The 22,485-nt window shown below is 51.0% G+C and overlaps 1 protein-coding gene and 1 long non-coding RNA gene across 2 annotated transcripts in view; both read right to left on the bottom strand.

The window, feature by feature from the left end:
- The window catches only part of FAM78B (family with sequence similarity 78 member B), an 80,163-nt gene that overhangs the window by 32,151 nt on the left and 25,527 nt on the right, over positions 1-22,485 (bottom strand). The window lies entirely within an intron of this gene.
- LOC131496585 (uncharacterized) lies at positions 3,951-12,009 on the bottom strand. The gene is made up of 3 exons (XR_009254556.1): positions 10,077-12,009; positions 7,497-7,778; positions 3,951-6,103 (listed from the first exon to the last, which is right to left on the bottom strand). It is a non-coding gene; the product is annotated as an uncharacterized LOC131496585 (long non-coding RNA).

Genomic DNA, 22,485 nt, shown 5'->3' with positions numbered 1-22,485 from the left:
CCCGAAGGCAGGGCCTGTGTCCAGTTTAGTTCTCCAAGTCCAGGGTCCAGAACAAGGCTGCCTGAGGAATTTATTAGAAGAATGACTACATTCCTGAGGTCTGAGTTATCATCTCCAGAGAGAAGACCAATTCTGCTTTCCCTTGGGTCTCATGGTAGGGAGGGCTCAAGGCCCCTGTCAGTTTGGTCAGCAAGGGGAGAAGGGGGTGTCACAGGCATGGGACGCAGTTCCGCCCCTCCGGTTCCTGTGGAGAACGCTAGGATGCGAACGGCCAGTTCTTCCTGCCTCTTGACACAGAGGAGTCCAGAGCCAGTTTACACGTCCTCTGGGAGAGGAGTCCATTCCAACCGCTTTGTATGAACTGCCCTGTTCCTCGTCCTTCACTTTCCAACCCCAAGAGCCCCCAGCCCCTGTGCAGTGCACACACCAAGCATTTGGAAAGTTCTGTGTGAACACTCTGCACCTCCCACCAGGACGGGGTTTATAACAGAGACAAATTCTCCTGCACTAATTTTCAAGGAGAAAAGAAATGCACTTCAAGCAAGAAAATTGGGTATCTGGGAAGGTTTCCAGCCAGGAGATTTCCAGCAGGACTTGAAAAAACTTCGTCCATCCTGCATTATAACAGAGTGGGGGTGGGGAGGTGACCTTTACTCCTCCTTCCTCCAGCTCTATGCTGGTCACCTCGGAGGACACCGAAGAGGAAGGCACAGGCCCTGCCCTGGAGAATATGACCATGTGGGTTCCTTATTTCCTAAGAAATATATAGCGTAGGTTCCTTGCTTTTTCCCCGCCAAACTCGGAAACCATGACTGTGTCATTAGCGGTTAGATCGTGTCTGACCCACGTCTACACCAGGGGCTCCGAACTCCCTTGGAGATAATCTGGTCTTGTACTGATGGTTCCCCTCAGCCTTCCTCATTTGATAGCACAGAGATGGTAATCTTTGGGGAGGAAGAATGAGGCGTGAGAGGTTTAGGAGGGGCACGTGGCACAGAAAGCAGCTTTTGGTGCCTTAACTTGAAGCGTGGTTTCATGTTTCCTTAGAGGCTGTTCTAAGCTCTGGGGTCACAGCAAGGGACAAAAGAAAGCTCCTGCCCTCAAGAAGCTTGCATGGTGGGGGGAAATAGACAACAAACAGGAAAAAGGTAAGGAGGGGTGGCGGCTGCTACGTCAGAAAGGTGCAGGGAAGGCCTCTTTGAGAATGTTGTCTTGTCATTTTAAGCCAACGGCCAAACGAAGTGAGGGAAAGAACTGCACGGATATGTGGAGGCGGAGGGTTCCAGGCAGAGGGCCAGCAAGGGCAAAGGCCCTGGGGTGGGAAAGCACTTCCTGCATTTGGGGAAGGTGGGTGGAGGTGGGGCCAAAGAGGTTGTCGACACGGCAACGGCCCAGCTCCGATGGGCCCTGGAAGCCTCGGCGAATGAACTCTGGGAACTTATTGTGTATCTTCTGCATGCCGAGCAGGTCCTAGGACTTGGGGATACTAAGATGGTCAAGTCACAGCCCTCAGTTCCACACAGCTTAGGATCTAGTGAGTGATGATGACAGAGGGCTGAGTCCGGGACCCCGTGGTCAGGGCCGGGGAGGGGTGGGGCACGTGCAGGGGCCGAGGGCTCAGGAAAGGTCTTCCACAGGAGAGGACACCAGGAGCGGCTATGGGACCAGCCAGAAGTCAGCTTGTGTCCTGGCCCCAGTTCTGCCCATTTGCTGTCCCAGTCAGGTCCCTTGATCTCCCTGAGCTTCTGCTTCCTCGTGCGTAAGATGGGAACAACAGTACCTGTTCTCTCCAGAGAAAACAAGGTCACGGGCGTAACAGCGCTTTGAGAACTGCAAAGCCCTAGCCAGGTATAAAACGCTGCTATGATCTCACCACACTGTCTTCTCCTCCTGTGCGTTGTGTGGCTCCGTGTGAGGGTGCAAGCTCCTGCCTCTCCCCATCCTCCTGGAAGCCATGAGAGCTGGTGGCTCAGCTGTGACGATCCAGAGCTGGGCATCTCAGCCGGAGGCCCGGCTGCATCCCGTGCCCCTCGCACATCCTGCGGCTGTCAGCAGGGCTGCTGCAGACCCTGAGCTTGTGGTATCTGCTCAAACGTGTGTGCAGACCCCTGCTCCCCAGGCTCCAGACCAGCGTGGCCACCCCGCATCTGCCATTTGTCTGTATCCAGGAGGGGCACGCTGTTCCCCGTAAGCCACGTGTGGCTCTGTCCAGAGCGGCGTTTCTCTGTAGCAAGAGGCACGCAGCCCGGGAAAGTGAGGAGCCTGCATTCTCTGTAAAGAAGGTGGATTTGGGAGTACATTTCCATCAGCAGGCTGGCACGGTCATAGCTGAACACCCGAACAGGCCCCGACGAGACTGAAGTGCATTGCGCGTACCGCCCCGAGTTAAAGAGCCCTTCATCTCTAGGTCCCTGTAGGAAAAGGAGAGTGTCCTTCCACTAAGCCCAAGGCTTTATGTCAGCTGCGGTGTGTGTCTTCTGCAGAATTGTCCTACGGGAAGCTCCCTCCCTCAGCTGGGATGCCGGCACCCCACTCACAGGGGAGCACCGGCAGGGTTCCAGTAGGCTTTTGTTCTATCGCCCTGAGCATGAGCACCCCTCAAGCCTCAAGACTATCTGGAAAAGGGGAGGGGATGACAGCAGTCGACTCCAAGGTCCCACGACGCTTCCTCCCTAACGGCAGCACCTGCCGTCTCTACTGGTTAAGGATCTACCATGTCCCTTGGATTTTACCCGGACTTCTGCCTGTCCATGGTCTCCTTCTGCTTCCCTCCCCAGTTTAGGGAAAGACTTGTGCCCCTGGGTAGGATTCTTGCCTAATTTTGCATTATTTCACACTTTGTGAAGCCCGAGGCTTGCTATTGGAGCTCCATAATTACAGGAGCAGAATAAGAGACTCCCAGATCGCAACTTTGTCTTTTTTTAGCCGATCAGCCCTTGTCGTCCTGGCACCGCACCCCCCCCACCCCACAAATACCACGTTTCCTGGTCAGCACAAGTGGCCGCGTCTCCAATGTGCTAAGAACATAAGTATCCATTTACTCCCACCTGAGAAGTGCAGCTCCCAGGGCTTCTGTTTCATTCCAGACTTAATAGCACTTATTTTTCTATGGATAAATGCTTTCATGAGCATAGATTTCGGTCGAGATGGCCGTTAGCTGTTTTACTCATGGCAGGAACGTCTGAACTGTAGGTATATATGTAGGTCGGAGGCCCTGGGGTCTGATTGGTCTGGGAAAGAGATTTAAAATCCCTAAAGGATTCTCGGACGTTCTCAACCTTCTTCCTAGATGAATGGGGGCCCAGGGGCTGGACTTGGGCAGGACTTCCTGGATGTCTGGGAAGGGCACAGGGATTGAGCCAAGTGGGGTCCGAGAGAGTCAGGAGCGCAGCTGAGGTGGAGAGCGGAGCAGGCAGACCCACGGGACCACTGACTCACGAAGGCGAGCAGACCAGACTGAGGCAGCCGGGGAGGGGCCTGGGGCCCAGGGACGCCAGGCCAAGAATGGATTGGAGGGAAGGAGGCAGAGCTGAACTGGTCCTCTGAGGCAAGCGTCCTGGGCTCTGCAGGGGCACTGCAGTCCGTCTGTGGGGAGGAGGGGAGAAAGAGAAGGCAGAGCGAAGGAGCCTGCATGGGTAGGACCAACAGGGGAAGCGGTGAGGATTCCGCATCTGCCTTTGCCACCGAGGGGCTTGGGTAGACTGGGCTGCCGCCTGGGATGTTAAGTCCTTTGCAGGCTGTGGATAAGCGGATAACTGGGGCTCACGAGGCAGGAGGGGGGGCTTCCAGCGTGTGGGGCTGTGGCACTCTGTGATCCCGAAGATCCCTTGCTGCACTGAGAGTCTGACATTCCATGAAATTTTTATCAAGTATATCCCAAGAGAGTCATCTAATGTATAATTTCAGTTAATCACGCAGCAAATAAAAGAACCAACAATTTCATATTCTAATGGGGTTTATGCCTTCATTAGATAAAACATAACTTTATTAAGTTAGAAAAAACTCTATTGAAATATTAAATATGTGCAGTTTATATCTATATCTGCATCTATCTATATCTGTTGAGATATATCAGTTACGTCTCAATAAAGACATTAATTTAAAAAAAGAAATGTTGTGAATTAAAAAAAACACAAAAAGAAACTCCCTGATCTTCTAATCCAAGACCTACGGCCTGCTGCCTGTTTTTACGAATAAAGTTTTATTGGAACAGCCACACCCATTCACTTGCATGTTGTCTTTCGCTGTTTTCTTGCCACAGGACAGAGTTGGGTAGTTACAGTGGTGACCATATGGCCCATGAAGCCCAATATATTTACTATCTGACTCTACAGAGAAAAAGTTGGCCACTCTTCCATTTATCCAATCCCCCATTGTATACGTAAGAAAACTGAGGCTGGCAGAGTTTGGTGACTTCCTTTAGGTTGAGTGAGTTGGTGGCTGAGAGGGGACAAGACTGTGACGTTGTCTGCCCAGGCCCATATTTCTGTGCTGCAGCTCCCAGCTTCCCATTGCTGGCTCTTCTGTTTAGGGGTACCTCGTCACGTCGTGTCATGTTCTCATTTTACAGACACGAGGGCCGTGGGCAGAGATGAACTGATGGGTCCTGGGTCACTCCTCCCACCACATGGCTGCAGGACAGGTCTCAGCCCTCAGTGCTGGCTCTCGTCTGCTGCTCCAAGAAGGCTGAGGCTTGGAGGGCAGAGAGAGCTTCTAAGAACTTCTAAGACTAGAACTTATCTGGCTCCCCAATTCCCTCTCAGCATTAGCATTCACCTTCTGTTATCCAACAAAAGGACACATTTACAACTGTCTCGAGTTCAACTTGAAAACCCTTTTCACAGGTTTCCAGGGAAATTACTCCAAGCAGCCCTGATGGGTTAAAATGATTTTAACATACCCTGTTGCCTTCCGTTCCTTTTGCGGCATCTGCTACAAACAGCAAAACATATGAGTACTTGATATTTATCTTCTTTTGAAATAAGAGATTCCAAAGGAGACAATGCAAAGGGGAAAACTACCCTGTCTACCCACAATCATATTTAAAAGAACAAACAGCCAATCTGAGGTCCAGATTGGGCCCTCTGTTTTCTGTGTGGGAGATTTTTCAGAGCTACGAGATCAATCGGCCATTAGAATGATCTACATCTGTCCAGGAGAGTACACATTGAAAGCTGACCCTCACTTTCTCCCTTTGCCCAGCTATAGCCCCTCAGAGGACTGTTTCCCTCCTTCTTGCCATTTACAAGCCTTTACATTGTCTGCATTTCCACGTCTATTACACATCTCTCTTGGATAGACAGTAATGAATACTCATGTGAGAGATTAAAGAACATTGGCTTTCCAACAGAAGTGGTCAAGAGAATAAAGGGTGTGTGCCGTAAGCAGCCACGAGAGACCCCCAAAGCCTTGCCAAGGTGAGACATTTGACAGGTGCATTGTTCCCTGTGCCCATAGAGCTCCTGACCAGCTCAATACAAGTTTGAATTTCAAGGGTGACATTTCCCTGCTAATGGAGGAAAGCCAAGGATGAGAGAGAAGACCAGACAACAGAGGTGGCTTTGCGTGGGCTCAGCCAGTGGCTCCCTTCTTACTTGTCCCTCTAAACTCAGCCTGCCCCTCTCAGTGGAGTCAGCTCCTCACGGCTTAAAGATGACAACCAACATGCATCATGTCAGGCACCGGGTAGGGTGCCGGCAGTCAAAGATGGAGAGAGTCCTTGTCTTTACATTTTTTGAGAATCTGGGCCAGGTACTTTGCTAGGGACTTTACCTGTGTCATCTGTTTAAATCATCGTACAACAAGAAGGTCAGCATTATTATCTGCATTTTATACATGCAGCATTCCCAGCTCTGAGAAGGTAAGCAACTGGTCCAAAGACACACAGGAAGTAAGTGATGGAGCGGGGCTTGAACTCATGTGTGTCCGTGTGCTTTCCATCAAGTGCCACCTCCGAAGCCTGGGAGCTGTCTTTCACCGCAGGTGCCATCCAGCTGTGCCTCAGCCGCTTCGTAGGGTGCCCAGAGGCTGCAGGAACGTGGGTCGAGACACAGATGCATTGGAGGTACCGCACGTCGTGTTGAAATGAGAGCAAGTTGGAACGCTGAAGGTCATTTGGAGAGGAGTGAAATGAGGGAAGAACAGACGCGATTTGTGTGGAAATACAATTGTGCATGCTAGTGTGAATTATTGGGATTGATCTGGGCTGGTGGGGTTGCTGGAGCTACAGACAACAGTGCTCATTCAGACCCCAGGGACTCCTGAAGAGGCATCCCCCAGGGCCATTGCAAGGGCTGCCCAAGACAGCAAAAATGCAAGATTCTGGCTGACCCTGGGGGGAGGTGGGCGCATAAAAACAGGAGGCGCTAAGCTGCTTCTAAGAGAAAGGGTGGGTGGTGAGCAGAGATCACCATTGTGAGCTGCAGGTAAGCGGATGCAGGCTCTAGACAGAGGGGTGGGCCTGGCTCCGGAACCCCAGGCCGCTTCTGCGAACACCATCTATCTTGTTCTTTACAGCTAAGTTGCCGGCACCTTTGCCTTCCGTCTGTTTGGCAACAGTTAGCAGAGGGAGGAAGTAAGGATGCAAATCAGTACAATAGTGCAGACGAGCCTCAGAGCTTCAGCTCCAATGATCCGTCCTTGATCTCACTCCTCACCACCGTTATCACCACCAGGCCCACCGCCAACATCTTCAGGGCCTGGGGCAAAAATAGACTCATCACTCCATACGAGTAAATATTTAAAAGTTAGAAACCAAGCCTACAAACTGCTAGATAAAATACGTGCTATTTTCCTACCTTAGCTACTATAGGTCTTCTATCTGGAAGATCAGACCTCCATTCAGAATTTTCAGAATCCACAGAGTTCTGTGTTGGACCAAGGTGGCAAGGGATGGGACACCCCTGGATGAGGGCATCATGGGCGGTGAGGGGCCGCACCCACATGGTGGGACACTGAACTCCACAGCCCAGGCTCCACCCACAGCCTTGCCTTCAGGCACCTGGAGCCTCTGAGGATTCCCAAGGCAGTGGAGGCCACCCACAGGAGGCTCCCCTGGGGAAAAGCTCCCCATGGGTCCTGGAAGCAGGTGGGAGGCCATCTCAGTGGGGAATTCTGGGGTTTGGGGTATCTGAAGAATGGCCTAGAAGGAGGAGTATGGACATGTCTTCTTGGCCATTTAGAACTCCATGCCCTATGGAGTGCAGGGCCCTCAAAGGCACAGGGCCCAGGACAAGGGTGTAAGAGTGGTAGAGACATTTGCTGACACCCACCAAGTGCCCCGTACTGACAGGTGTCTGAAGCATTTTACATGGGCTAATTCACTTAATTCTCATGACTCCAGGAGGTAGGTACTATTCTTATGGCATTTGCACAGCTCGGGAACCTCAGACACACAGCAGGTGAGCCAATGCGCCCAAGGTGACAAGCGATGGAGCCCAGTTGTCGGGCTGCTCCATCGACTACCCCGTGTCCCCTCCTCACGTGGCAGAGCTCACCTGCAGGGCACGTAGACTCACACCGCAGCCTCCCAGAGAGACACAGAGCCCTCCAGACAACTCCCAGACAGGTGCTATGGAGCACTGTTGTATTCTTGTGGCTGGAATGTTTGTGACAACTCTCCTCCACATCCCCATATCTCTGACTACTTTGCTGAATCACAGATTAACTCCCAGATCTGTGAGGTAGATTTGCTGAGGCATCATTGTGAAAGAGCTGGAAGTCAGTGAGGGCATGGATGTGGGTGTGCGCCTCGGCCAGGATGAGGAACGGAATCTTCCCTAAGGGAAAGGAGAAGCTCGGTCAGAGGGCATTTGTGGGTTGATGCCACGGCTGATGCCAGGAGAAGGTGGCTCCGCCTAGGGCACAGATCTGCCTGAAGCATGAGCGATGGACGACAGCCTGGATGAGTGAAGTTTCCAGCAGCCAGTCATGGTGGCTGACCTTGAACTGGAGGAAGGTCCAAGCCAAAGAAAAGGAAGCCACTGCACCTCATCTTGGTTCTCTTAGAAGCCCAACCCCCCACCTCTACCTGAATGAGTAAGCGTGAAGGGAAAACCCCACGAACGTGGTATTTACAAGCTTTTCAAGTGTGGCGTCCAACATTATGTCAATAGACACGTATCTTAGGTAGCAACCGACCTCAGAACACAGGCATCTGGAACCCACTCACAAATGTTTGAAAAATCGGTCTGAAGGCAAGAATCACCTCAGATCTGGGTTCAAATTCTCCTTCTCTCCCTCAGTGGCTGTGTGTTGTTGTGTATTTCATTTTCTCTTCCTGAACCTTGGCATTCTCGCCTGTAAAATGGTGACAGAAAGTATCCACCAGGATTACCGAGAGAATTCAGTGAGGTAACATTTTTAAAGTCTCTGGGACACAGACTGTACTTGGACAAACGTTATTTTACCCTTCAGGCCATCCCGGGAGCCGTGTGCAGGATCCCGGGCACAGGTTGGTCACAGCTATGGGAGGCCCTCTTGTGTGGAGGAACCAAGGTCCAGCCAAGAGCTGGGAGGGGGTTACAAAAGCAGCAGAGGGTAGGGTTTGTTTTTGATCTGGAGTCACTCTAAAGGAAGGTGGGAAACCAGATAAATACATCTATCTATCTATCTATCTATCTATCTATCTATCTATGTACCTATCTATCTATCTATGTATCTATAATGTCTATTTTTGAGAGGGGGGACAGGCAGAGAAAGGGAGACAAGGGATCTGAAGCAGACTGCACTGACAGCAGAGAGCCTGATGCGGGGCTCCAACTCACGAACCCTGAGATCATGACCTGAGCTGAAGGGGATGCTTAACTAACTAGGCCACCGAGGTGCCCCCAGACAAATACATTTATAAGAAATCCCTCCCCGGTAACAGTGGAGCACTGGGGGCCATACCCAGGACCAAGGTGACAGTACAGTGTGGCCCAAAGGGTCTGCTGCATGGGGAGGGGGGACAGGGCTTCTCATAGCCTTTGCCAGCAACCCACTCCTAGGCCTTCACTCTCAAGGCCAGGCCGGGCCTCTCCCCTACCTGTGACAGGTCCAAGGACCTCATCCGGCCTCACCGGCAGAGACACAGCTGACAGGGTCCGGCGCCAGCAGCTCAGGGTACTGCCTCAGTGTTTCGGGGTTCAGTCTGCCTTCTCTGTTGCTACTTCGGGTATGTCAGGGAAGGCCTGGCACGCCACTCCTGGACTGAGGCAGCGCCTAAGGGGCACCCTGCTCCACTCTTCCTAAGTCGGGTTCTAACAGCGCTGTCAGCATGATGGCTCTCAAATGCAGACCCCAATTTAACACCTTCAATAGCTCCCTCACTGCTCAGACAATGAAATCCCAGCCTCTTAGTGTGGCCTATTAGGCCTGTTTCATTTGCAAATGTCACAAACCAACTTGAGAAAGCATGGAGTTTTTCAAAAAGGAAGAACTTGCAGGAATCTGGGCATTTCCAGGGATCTCAGGGGCCCAAGCTGGGGACTTCTCCATGGGGCGGGGAAAGGGGGGGCATGGCTCCAGCAGAAATCCCAGGGGTGCATTACGATTGGTCACTTTGGGTCACATGCCCATCCCTCGCTCACTCTGCAGTCGGTGGAAGTGGGGGGAGGTCCCACTGCAGCCAGTGGAAGTTGGGGGGGAAGTGACTGGTACTTGGGTTCCACTCCTGGGCCTAACAAAGCGATTAGAAGAGTGGGATCTGGGCTAAAAGAAGCCAGAAAGGTCATGACAAATCCCCCTATGATCTGACCGCATGGCCAGCCCAGCACCTTGTTTGCTACTCAGTATCCAGCCTGGAACCTTATGCTATAGCAACACCAGGCTCCTTGCACTTTCTAGCACATGCCATTATGTCTTGCTCATGGTTTTCAATGCCCCCTTCCTGGACTCTCTCTACCTTCTTTGCCTGGATCATGCCTCCTCCTCCTTCTTCTAGATTCAGTTCTTTGTCACCTCTTCCAGGAACACTTCCTAGAGCTTTAGGTTAGATCAGACGTCTCCTGAGCTCCCAGCATCCCTGCACATCTTCACAGGGCTTACCCCAGAATGATGCTAAACCATAATAATAATAGTAATAAAGACAAACGTACATAATGTTTACCATGTGCCGTGCACGGGTCCAGGTACACGATGCATTTCGTTCATTTGTTCCTCACAACGACCCTACGAGGTAGGCATATTATCAGTCCCCATTTAAAAAAGTTTTTCTTTTATCTTTATTTTTGAGAGAGAGAGAGAGACAGAGAGAGAGAGAGAGCGCCTGAGCAGGGGAGGAACAGAGAGAGGGAGACACAGAATCCGAAGCAGGCTCCAGGCTCTGAGCTGTCAGCACAGAGCCCGATGCAGGGCTTAAACTCACGAACTTCGAGGTCATGACCTGAGCCGAAGTCAGCCGCTTAACCAACTGAGCCACCCAGGTGCCCCTATCAGTCCTGATTTTATGAAGCAAAGAAACTGAGGCCTCAAAGATTTATGTAACTTCCCCAAGATCACAAAGCTGGCAACCTGCAGAGCTGAGCTCAAACCCAGGCCCCATGGCTCTGAGTCTGTGCTCCTAACTACTTCATCTAGAAGTAGCTTGCAGGGCCATGGTCTGCCCTGCTGGGCTGTGAGCCCTTAAGGGCAGGGCTAGTCGTGGCAGTCAACCTCACACTCCTGGTGATGAGGGAGTCAGTACTCACGCAATACCATCTGAGAACTGATCAGGACTTCCTCTGTTGGGTGGCGGAAGGATGAAGAGGGAAGGAGAAAAGACCACTTGGGGCCTTTGGAACCTCCTTTTGCAGACCTATGGAAGGAATGGGGTCTGAGGAGTCCCGCCCCAAGCTGCCCGTGTCCTGGCAGACCACACAAGCTGGCCAGAGCCCTCCTGCCCACCAGGCCATTTCTGTGAAATGCCTCTGGCTGACTCAGCCACGCTTTTTCTCTCCAACTTATCTCCATATTCTTGAAGTGGATTTGGTTTTCTCTGCGGTTGACTGAGACTTGCCCAGTGGCGCAAAAGGAGCTCTCACAGTTGTAGTTCTTTCCAACACAACGTGATAAGGCCAGTGTCGGGGCCAGGAGGCCTGGAGCTGTGGCATTCCTCCATTTCGCTTCACTTTCCTTCGGTTGCCGGCCCAGGAGGCAAGCAGGTCTCTGACTCGCGGCCTTTGCTAAATACGCTATCAAACGTTCCCTGACTTGATTTCTCCAGTTGCGTGTTGAAGCTGACTCTAATACCCTGCCTCGGTAGGCCATGGAGCTCAATGAAAGGGCCTGTTTCTACTAGGAAGGGTGGCAAGGAGGGACTGTAGCCATAATGGGCGGGTCATTACATATGGCCCGTGTTCAGTAGGACCTGAACCCAAACTATAACCCAGCGGCAAATCAATCAATATTAAAGACAGGCACCATGACAGCAGCGTTTTATTAAGTCCTTCCTATGGGCCAGGCTTTGAGCTAAGCGATTGCCAAATACTATCTAATTTAATCCTCACAAACCTGAAAGTCAATCCTTTCAATGGTATGACGAGTACCCATTTATGCCAGAGTCGGTACTGGGTACCTGGGTCACAGCAGTGAACAAAGCAGAGACCTGCGACTTTTATACAGATAGCAAGCAATGGACATCACACCCAAGTAAACCACAAAGCAAACCGTGTGGTAGGTTAGAAAGAATATGGACCAAATAGTAGGGCAGGTGAGCGGCTGGGAGTGCTGGGGAAATGGCCTCGGTGGGCCGCACTGAGAAGATATTTGAGCGAAAATTTATTGGGAGTGAGCCAGTTGGCCTTGTGGATGTCTGGGTGAAGCTCATTCTGAGCAAAGGGGATGGCCAACGGGAAGACCTCAAGGCGGGACTGTTCTCAGGGTGCTCAGGGAACAGTGAGGGGGCGAGAGAGGCTGGGAAGGTGGGAGGAGAGGCCATATCAATGCAGGCCCTTGTAAGTCACGATACGAGCCACTTTACACGTGAGGAAACTGAGGCAGAGAAAGGTTATGTCCAAGGTAATGTGGCCTGTGAGTATTAAGTGTCAGAGCTGGGACTGACCCACCCCCCCACCCCCCCCACCCCCCCCACCCCCCCCAGGTCGTCTACATCAGAGTCCAGGCCTACCTCCTAATGCTAGATACCCTCTCCCCACGCACGGCAGAGCAAAGCTTCTGGACGTCCTCCCATGTCAACCAGGTTAGGCCTGGTGGGACCCGAGACTCAGAAATTTCCGAGCTGGAAGGAATCCCCGAGATCTCATCCAATTCTGGTGCCGTGGGTGGAACGACAGAGGCCTGGGTCTTGTCCCCTGCTGGGTGACGGGACCTCCGACACAGGACAGGATTCCTCACCCATACAGTGGATGCCATCCCTCCTCATCGAGTCGTGGGGATTAAATGAAATGATGCGTGTACAAGGGCTCTGACAAGTGCCAACAGTTCCTCTTTCCTTTCCTACCTCCTTCCCCAGCTTCTTGGAGCTGCAGTCACTGCCCGTCCATCCCCGAGATCAATCCTGCCCCAGTCGGACACAGGACAGGTATCAGTAGCCTCCAGTCGATCACCACCAATCCAGTGGGGAGCTTGGGTTTCTCCTGGGACCGCCCTCTCATCTGTCCCCACACACGGCCCTTTCTTCCCAGGCGGCCGGGATCTGGTGCCCCCGGTGACCCCAGCCTTGAGTCTCTACTGTTCCCCTTTCATCAGCTGGGGCCCTACAGGATGTGCTCAGAGCTCCGCTCAGAGTACTACACACACACATACACGAGGTGCTCCGGAAGTGGTTGCCACTGTTATTACTAAAAGTACCATGGGATCTGCTGCCACCAGGAATGTCTGGGACAAGTCACACACACCCCTCTGCACCCCACTGCTCCCTGAAGTTTGGGGTTAACACCCACGCTACTTTCCATCACGGCAACTGCCAGGGCTCAATGCCAGATCACTTGTGAAAAGCTATCCACATGGAAGCCAGTGTTTTCAGGTATCGGCTGGAGAACAGAGGGGAGGAGATTTCAAGCTGGATCCCACTGCCCACATCCACAAGCCAGAGCCTGTGGGATCTGAGGCTTTTCCTCCAGCTTCCCCACGGGGGGCAAAGCTGGCACGGGGCTGTCAGCCAGGGTGGCCAAGGCAGGACCTCCTTCTTCCCTGTGGTGGACCCACAGACCCATGGAGCAGCCCTCTGGCTGGTTAGCAGATAAATATTAATGACTAAATATGTACGTAGGACGGAAGATGGATGGGTGTCCTGGGAGCCATCGCTTTGATTGTCCCTTCTTAGATGCATTTAAGGATCTCAACGTGATAATTGTAGGGAGCTGGAATGAATAGTAAAAAGCGTAGGGGGAGGTAAAGCAAGGTCTAGGGGAGAAAAGAATAAGCCGGTCGGGACACCTGCTGAGAGGACAAAAGAAACCGTGACTGAGGTGGCCCTGGGAGGGCAGAAGCCTTCGGTGGGGATACCCGCTCACACGCAAACCAGGCTCTGTTTGCGTGCCTGGGTGCGTGACCAGTGGCGGGACGCCCAGCGGTGCCCGTCCGGGCCCCGAGCCCCTGCTGCGGGCACCGTGTATAGACCCGGAGCGTCCTGGTGTATCGGTAAAAAATTTGGAAACAACAGCATATGGCATATACTCCACATGCAATTCTGCTCCCGCTGTTAACTAACTTAATTCCAAACGCCGATTCTCTCTGCTTATAATAAAAAGGTGCTTTGCACAGGGACTAAGGCCCCAGACTGAGCTTCGCTTCTCTTTTTTTTTTTTTTTTCCACTGAATGTTATTTAGTCCCGAAAAAATTCTAAATAGATTTGAGAAGCCTGGCCGCACTGGAAAGAAACAAAGCACTGAGCACACAAGCATGTGTGTGAGAGCAAACAGGAAGTGTGTGGGACGGGTTCAGGTGCAGACGTGGAAGCTTCTGGGAAACCCGCATGTTTAATGCTTTGCCTCGGCCCCTCCCCAGCGCCCATAGCTCCTGATTCCCGGTCCTTCCTCTGCCTCTCCTGGTCTATGGACGGACACCTCCTTCTCAGGGATCCAGATTCCACATTTCAGTCCTCCATCGCCTCCCCCTCCGCCTCCCCCCCTTACAGGTCCTGCTGCCTTCTCTCCTGGCACCTCCTCCCCCGTTCGGCCTGTGCTCCCCACTCCCACGGACATTACTCTCGTTCAGGCCCTCAATCACCTTGTACTTGGCCTCCCCTCCCCCCCAATCCACTCCAGACACTGCCACCAAACAGCCCTTTAAACCTGGCTCTGGCCACGCCGCCCCAGGGCTCAGACACCCCCCGGGGCTCTCCACTGCCAACCACATCAAGGACAACACAGCTGACCTTCAGAAACTGGCCACCGGCTCATATCTCCTGCTGCCTCATGCTGTCATGCTCCGTGCCCCTCGGCCTCCATCACACCGTTCCCGTCGCTCAGACCACCTGTCGACTGTGCTGTCTGCCCGCCGCCACCCCGTTCAACCCCCAGGGCCGATCCCCCAAATCACCTCTTGCACAGAGCCTTTCCTCTCTGCCTTCTGCACCTCTGTCGGGTCTCAGGTATGCGCGTTCTGCAGTCCAGTCATTTCTGGGCAGAAAAATTCCTCCCACTAGAATGTATCGTCCGTGAAAAGCGGCTCCTCATCTTTTCTGGCTCTTCACTTCACAACACGGTAGATATTAAACACTTTAAAAAAAGGAAACTTACTTGAATTGCATGAAGTTGAAGCACAGACCTATCAAGCTCCCCGCTGGATCCCGTAAGAGTCTCGTGTGGGCTACGCGGTTTCTTCTCTCTGCTTCTGCATAATTATGGTCAGATCAGAGAGGATCAAAGTGCTAAAGGGTGCTGAGGGTGGCCCCCGGGGGGTCCCGCGTGTGCACACACTGTGTATCCTGGTAATCCCAGGAGTTAATGCAGTGGTTCTCAGCTTGGGGGCGATTTCGCCCCCCAGGGGACACTTGGCAGTGTCTGGAGACACTTTGGGTTGTCACAGTGGGGAGGTGCTACCTGCGTCTAGTAAGGAGAGACCCTGGGATGCTCTAAATAAACATCCTACAATTCACAAGACAGTCCCCACAACAAAGAATCATTCAAGCCAAAGGGTCAAAAATGTTCCTGTTGAGAAACCCTGATATAATGTAAAACAGGCCTTCTGAACCCCATGAAGGAGATGAAGAAACTGAGGCGCAAACGAGTCAGGTGATTTTCCCACCATAACACAGCTGTTTAAGTGGCAGAACCAGGCTGACCCTCAGGTTCCCGGATTCCCAGCCCTGTGTCCTTTCTTCTAGGTTATGTGCCTATCTGCAGAGCCAGACAACATGGCAGGAATTCAGAGTCACCAGACTCGACCGAGATTGCTGTTGTTAAGCCTGGTAGATGTCAAAGTGACCGCAAGGGCGTGGGCTGAGGCAAAATAACTCAGTGCACCACCCACTCTCCCGAGCCAGGATGCTTTTCGCTAGCCCTCGCAATGAAGACAGTGGGAGGCAATACCAGAAGTCCAGCGGGCAGTGAACCCTCATCCCAGTAGGCAGGGCCAGACTGCTCTGGGGTTGAAGCGACTCCAGGGGACCATGCTGGGAAACCCTACACCGTGCCTCACTTACTGGATTCCTTGACTCAAGACAGCAGAAGGGTGACAGGCTGGCACGGAGCAGGAGGGGCCCGAGAGACACAGATGCCACTTTTTCTGTGTATTTGGGCCCGTGTCCCAGAACCTGCCATCTGCAGGAGAGCAGTGAGATGGAAAAGGGCTGTGCAAGACTGATGGGTCAGAGGAGACTTAGGGACATGAGCACTTCCTCAAGTGTCTGCAGGGCTGCTACGCGAGAAGATGGTCTTGGGGGCTCTAGTGGGCAGAAGTGAGATTCCTGGAGAAGACCACATTTGGCAGATTTGGGCTCCATGTGAGGAAGGATAGGGACAGCTGTATAAAATCACACGCAGTTCCACGTCGCTGAGACCCAGGGTAAGTGGCATGATCTCTAAGGGATACTGAAGAGGTTCCTACCTGGAAAGCTCCAAAGTTCTGTTTTATGAAGGGAAATGCAAGGGTGTGCGGCTATGTGCTAACGGTGGGTGGGGCATGAGCTCATGACCTCAGCGGCACGGCTGCTCGGGACGGGAGGTGTCACTTGAAAAAGCCCAGCTCCACATAGCAGATGTTCAGCGGAATGCAGAAGGCCTGGGTCTCACAGTGACAGGGACAGACAGGCATTGCTTTCGCTCTGATCAAAGCTACCGACTTCAGCTGAGAAAGACTCCTTCACTCCGAGGCTGAAAGTCAAGAAGGCCATAAAACCTCCTCTAAGTACAGTTTTCTCCAATTTTGAGAATTTGTGAGCAGGTGTGTCTATAGTAAGAGCAACGGGCTGTGAAGACTGGGCACGTATTAGCTGTCACCATGAAATAAAACTTCTAACAAAGTGAATATAACATGCTCAGTGATATCATTACTATTGGGTTACATGGGGGTTCAGTAAGCAGTTCACACAAATGACTGCAAAGTGGCTTTTCGGTGCTCACTTGGTTGCTTAGAGGGGTAGTTCCAAACCTCTCCTCTCCCCCAACACTCAGCGTGTTGGAATAGGACACTGGCGTTGACAGATACTCAAAATCGGGCACTGCAACTGAACAGTGTGACCTTGGACAAGTCACTCAATTTTCACGTTGTAGTTCCCTCATCTGTCAAACGGGGAGACTACTACTACTTACCTTCACAGGGTAATAGTTGAGGATTAAATGAGGCGTTGGTAAAGTGCATGAAATGAGGCGTTTGTAACGTGCATGCGCCAGTAAGTGACTGGTGCACGTCAGCCATCAAGGCAAAGGGCTTTCGCATATGTCCTCTCTCTCCCCTTTTACCACCATAAGGTGCAGCAGTAGGAGATTCCCCCACCTAATGGTTGCTCACACTTGCCAAATTGTTCTACCTAATTAGACAAAGACTCTCATGTTAGGATGAGGGCACCAAGTTCTTGCTTCGACTTGTTTTCTATAAAGGAACCACTATACTATGCTATACTACAGTTTCTATAAAGGAGCCACTACACTACATATATATGTATGCATATATATATATATATATATATATATATATATATAATCTGTATCATATGTATCATATTTACATATACACATACGTGTATATACATGGCATCAACTACGTGCACCAGTAAGGTCAGCTTTGTTGCTAACTGCCTGGAAGTATTATTAGGTAAGTAGAGGCTTGAGTGACAATGCCAGCTCAGCCACGTGATGAAACAAGGCACCATGGCGTCCGCTGGCTTTCCAACGTGAACCGTGATGAAAGCCGTAAGGGCAGTGTGTAGGGGTGTCCACAGTGCTACTCAGGCCTTCTGGGATATGGAAACAACCTCTGGGGCCAACCTAAGGTCACCAGCAGTGCTGGGAATTTGCTGGAGAACTTGCACTCCCGACATCGAGGGGAGGTATGGATTATTTGGAAGGGGTGGATCTTGGCAGGACGAGAGGCTTCGCTGGCTCTGGGGATGGCGAAGCGGCCGTCTCCTCTCTGACAACAGGGTGCCTGCTGGAGTCTGCACCTCTGCTCTTCTCTTGGCACCGCGGCGGGGGGAACGAGGGCTGAGCTTTGTAGAGCTGCCCGTCCTGACCCAGCAGCTGCACGCCGGGCTGGAAACTCCTCATAAGACCCCTTTCATCTTCCTCAAAGGCAGGTTATGAGAACTCTAGGAGAAGGTGCTTGTTATTGTATATAGACTTACACTTTCCCAAAGATGCACGTTAGAGGTGCGATACATTTTTCTTTTCTCTTTTTTTGTCAAGTTGCCTAACATACAGCATAGTCTTGGCTTCAGGAGTAGATTCCTGTGATTCATCACTTACGTACAACACCCAGTGCTCATCCCACAAGTGCCCTCCTCGCTGCCCATCACCCATCTTCCCCACCCCCGTCAACCCTCGGTGTGTTCTCTGTATTTAAGAGTCTCTTATGGTTTGCCTCCCTCTCTGTTTGTATCTTATTTTTCCTTCCCTTCCCCTATGGTCTTCTGTTAAGTTTCTCAAATTCCACGTATGAGTGAAATCCTATGACCTCTGTCTTTCTCTGACTTATCTCACTTAGCAGAATATCTTAAAAGAAACAAAAGAACCTGCAATTTGCATATTCTGCCAGCAGGGGACAGCCATGTGACCCAGACTCAAAGATGTCCTCTTTATGCAGGGATCTTTCCCCAAACTCCCCAGGTGTGCAAATGCGACTCCCATGGATTTATTAGAATGTATACAACTTTAAAGCAATATTAATCCGCCACACTGAGAAATCTTAAAGACAAAAAGAACCGTGGCCAGAAGGCAGAACACGGAGCCGGATTTTTATTGGTTAGAAACACTTTCTGATGCAAATCTCATGCCCACTTAATTGGACTGGGTTTTGCGGATTTATTAGAACGTATACAACTTTAAAGCAATACTAATCCGCCACGCTGAGAAATCTTAAAGACAAAAAGAACCGTGGCCAGAAGGCAGAACACGGAGTCTGATTTCTGTTGGTTAGAAACATTTTCCGATGCAAATCTCATGCCCATTTAATTGGACTGGGTTTCACACAACTGCAGTCTGCTCCTTCCCTGCCGGCTGCTGGCGAGGGGCTCGCCCTCATAATCACCCTAGTTCGGAACCCCTGCCTCCTTCCCGTAAACATTATGATGTACTGGGCAATTACGTTACACCAGGAACCGGGCAAGACACTTCATGCCTCTCATTTTCTCCTTGCCACAATCCCACCAGCTCCACATCATTATCTCCATGCCACTGATGACAGATGGACTCAGCTGGTGACAGAGCCGCATCCAAACTCAGATTTGCCCAATCCCCACACACAGAGCTCTCCCCTGTGTTTTGCTCACTTCCTCTACTGGGGGTGGAAGAAAAGGAAGATACCAAGGTTTCCCCAATGCTGACCGGCTTTCCCGACACTGTCCCTACAATGTTCATTTCCTGTTAGAAGGGGGAAGCCCTCTACTTTACCCTTTCTGAAAAATAAGGCAAAGAAGCCCCCCCGCCCCTCCACGTTTTCATTTCAGGCACTCCCTGAATGAGCTTGCAGACTCTATTTATTTATAGGTTCCTAGAACTTACCCACCAATGGGACCTCAGGGGAGATTTCACCCAATTCCCTCTCTTTGCCACACAAAAAAACAAGGTAGGAGAGGTATAGGGACACCCCAGGGTCAGGCAAGGAGTTGGCAGGGGCAGGATTGGAGCTCAGGGGTTTCTCATTTTATGGTTGGGCTGTAGGACCCTCTACGTTTTCCAAATCATTTCAGAGAGTTATGAAGAAGTGGTCGACTGAAAGAGATCAGAACATCCAAAAAATAAGAACAACAGAGGTTCAGCTGGTTACACTGGCTTATAAAGAGCGGAGCATGAGAATTTAAAACCTCTTGGTAGGTCAGACCAGCATTCACCCCATCTTACAAGGAACCCCTGACCTTGGTGTCCCAGAGGGTCATGGGAGAATACGGGAGACACATCTATAATGTTGACTTTCAGCATTTAGGAAATGTCCCCTAACTTCCATTTAATAACCCCATTTATATCTGTCATCCACGACTCTCTAAAAGTTCATTCCTGGAATCTATTTATAATTTCAGTCCATACTGTTTCTCGGAGTAATGATTTTTGCACATTTACTACCTACAGCGTAAAGTACTACTTTCTTTTATTTGGCCTAAAACTATCAAGCTCTCTGGCTCTGCTCAGCAGGGCAGGACGAGAAGCCATTAACATCTTTCACCTGAAGAATTATTTTTAAAGAAGCTAATTAAGTCTACAATGCAAACAGGTATATTACTATGCAAAAACATTAATTAGGCCAATTTTGAAGTTCCTACAAGTGCCCTGAAAAGAGTTCAGTTCACCAACAGTTTACCTTCTCCAGATGACTTCCAGGTGGAACCCACTTTAGTAGGAATTTTTTTTTTTAATGTTTATTTTTTGAGAGAGAGAGAGAGAGAGAGAGAGAGAGAGAGAGGCAGTGGGTTAGCAGGGGAGGGACAGAGAGAGGGAGACACAGAATCCGAAGCAGGTTCCAGGCTCTAAGCTGTCGGCACAGAGCCTGACCTGGGGCTCGAACCCATGAACCACCAACCATGAGATCATGACCTGAGCCAAAGTCGAACACGTAACCGACTGAGCCATCCAGACGCCCCAGGAGGAATTTTCTTTAGACACCTGTGAGGACATGATTTATGTCTGCCCCAGAAGAAAAGTGATAAAAGGGAGCTGAGGGGCAGGAACATATAATCTATAACCACAGCGAAATAATCTATAACGGCAATGGAATCTTCAAAACATATTCTTTTGTTTTCAAAGCCCAAAATTCTGAGAGCAATTCCTTTCTGAACAAAGGGTATATTGGGAATGACTCCAATATCCAAGGCTGGGAGATGGGATAGCAGGGAACACCATGTTGATGAGGATTCAGGTTGCGTTACCTGAATCTTCTTGATTACCGTTTACAATGAAAGCATCACCCCTTGTCTGGTTCACTATCAACAAGGGATGAGCTTTCATTGCTTTTCTTTTCAATCCAATAGTATGAGACATGCTGGGTGAGGATATTCTCCTTGAAGATTCAAAGAAAGGGCAGCCGGATGGCACTGTCTGCGTCTCCTTCTGTGGCCAGGTGAGGAAAGAGACGGAGAGGTACCCAAGCCAGAGAGAATTCCAAGTGGAACAATCTCCATCGTGGTCCCAGGGTTCTGGGTCACCAGCTCCCATGCAGGCCCAGACATAGCGCTTAACTCAATATAACGGCATCTGTCAAGTGGGGAGGGGAGGTTGGGGCCTAAATGAGTTTCTCCTTCCCCCAAATAGTCACATTCTGTGTGTATTCTGCCAAGATAGTGCAAAGGTTAATAATCCAAGGTATTTTAGAATCAGTACGGACCAAACCCATCTTCTAAAAGTTGGTTTTGATATATTAAGAAGAGATCTAGTCTCCCAAGACCACAGATATCCCCAGGGGTTCCTGCATTTGCAAGATGGAGCAGAAAAAGCAAAGAAACATGGCAAGCCTCAGCACTAAATCTTTTTTCAATGAGCCCCTTTGAGGGAGATTTGCCACTCACCAGTATTTTTAGGTAGGCTAAGTACGGTGTCTTAACCAAACTCTGCCAGTAATGTCTTGTCTGTGGGGACAGCTGAGAACTAGGAAAGGACACAGAAGATGGTAACAGAACAAGGCTGTAAGAATCCTAGTGCATGGAGCGAGTCAGAGATGTGATAAGAGTTCAATCTTCTACCAATGTCAGAATTCACAGCATGGCTTTTTCCAAGAATCGCGAAGTGCTTTACAGATGACACGTTAATCTTCCCAGAGCCCCGGGTAATGGAAAGCCTGAGGCTTGAGGGGCCGGGTGTGGGGCTGGGGAAGCAGACTTCTCACTGTGTGCTGGTCCCCCGGGAGCGGATCAGTGATGTGGGGAACAGGACGGCCAGATCTGGACGCCTCGTCCTTCTGCCCGGACTGCTGCCTTCCTCTCTGCCAGTGTCACTGCGAACCGTGACCCTTCCTTCCCTCCGTACAGCAGTATAGCTTCAACGATAAGCAATAATCCAAAATAAAAGACTCAGAGTGCAGCTAAGAGAGTAAAGGGGCAACAGGAAGATTTGCCAAAAGGAAAAAAAAGCAACGAGCTCACGGAGTATGAGCTTCCCACCTTCTGTCCCAGGCCCGGGGCCACTTTGCCCATAATTGGGGCAGTGTGTCTGCTCCGGATCAAGAGGCCTGGTCCCTGCTCAGCCTCCTCATGGGAAAAGGGTTTAGACGCCTGGTGATGTGTTCAAGTTGCTGCCATGACCAAATACGAATAAGGCGCTACCCCGCATGTTAGTTCAGTGCCCGCCACAAAGCAGGTGCTCTGAGTGCGTGCTACGTGAATGCTCTTGTACTGCTTCCTACAGTTTCGAAAGGTGCTTCCTCCCCACCCCTCACGCCTCATAACTACTGCACAGTCTGCCATTACACTCTAGTTAAACATCAGGAAACTAAGGGAGGGAACGGACCAGAACCCAGATTTTCTCATTCTGTTACTCTTTCTAATGGTCTATAGAAAAGGAAGGTTCCAGGCTGACCTGGTGGAAAGTGCATGGGCTGGCAGGGAGGAAAATGGGTTTCTATGCCCAGCACGACTAGAAAAGAACCTGGAGATCTAGTGGAGGGAAGGCAAACAATTTCATTTTATGGGTGACTCCGATTTTCAGCATCAGCTGCTGGCTCCTGGGCCAGGAGGATCCTGGGGCTGCCCGTAGGTTGGGGGGGGGGGGGTGGGGAACAGTGTGCTGTGATCGATTAGCCATGTCTGCCTCAAGCATGGAAAGGGCTAACGGGACCCCAATGTCACCTAATGGCCGTATTTTCTTTTTCTTTTCTTTTTTTAAAGTGCAGAGCCCAATGTGAGGCTTGAACTCACAACCCAGAGATCAAGGCCCGAGCTGAGATCAAGAGTCGGACCCTTAACCAACTGAGCCACCCAGATG

The sequence above is a fragment of the Neofelis nebulosa genome, chromosome 15, assembly GCF_028018385.1.
Source record: "Neofelis nebulosa isolate mNeoNeb1 chromosome 15, mNeoNeb1.pri, whole genome shotgun sequence".
Lineage (NCBI taxonomy): Eukaryota > Metazoa > Chordata > Mammalia > Carnivora > Felidae > Neofelis > Neofelis nebulosa.
This window is presented reverse-complemented; position numbering and strand designations above follow the sequence as displayed.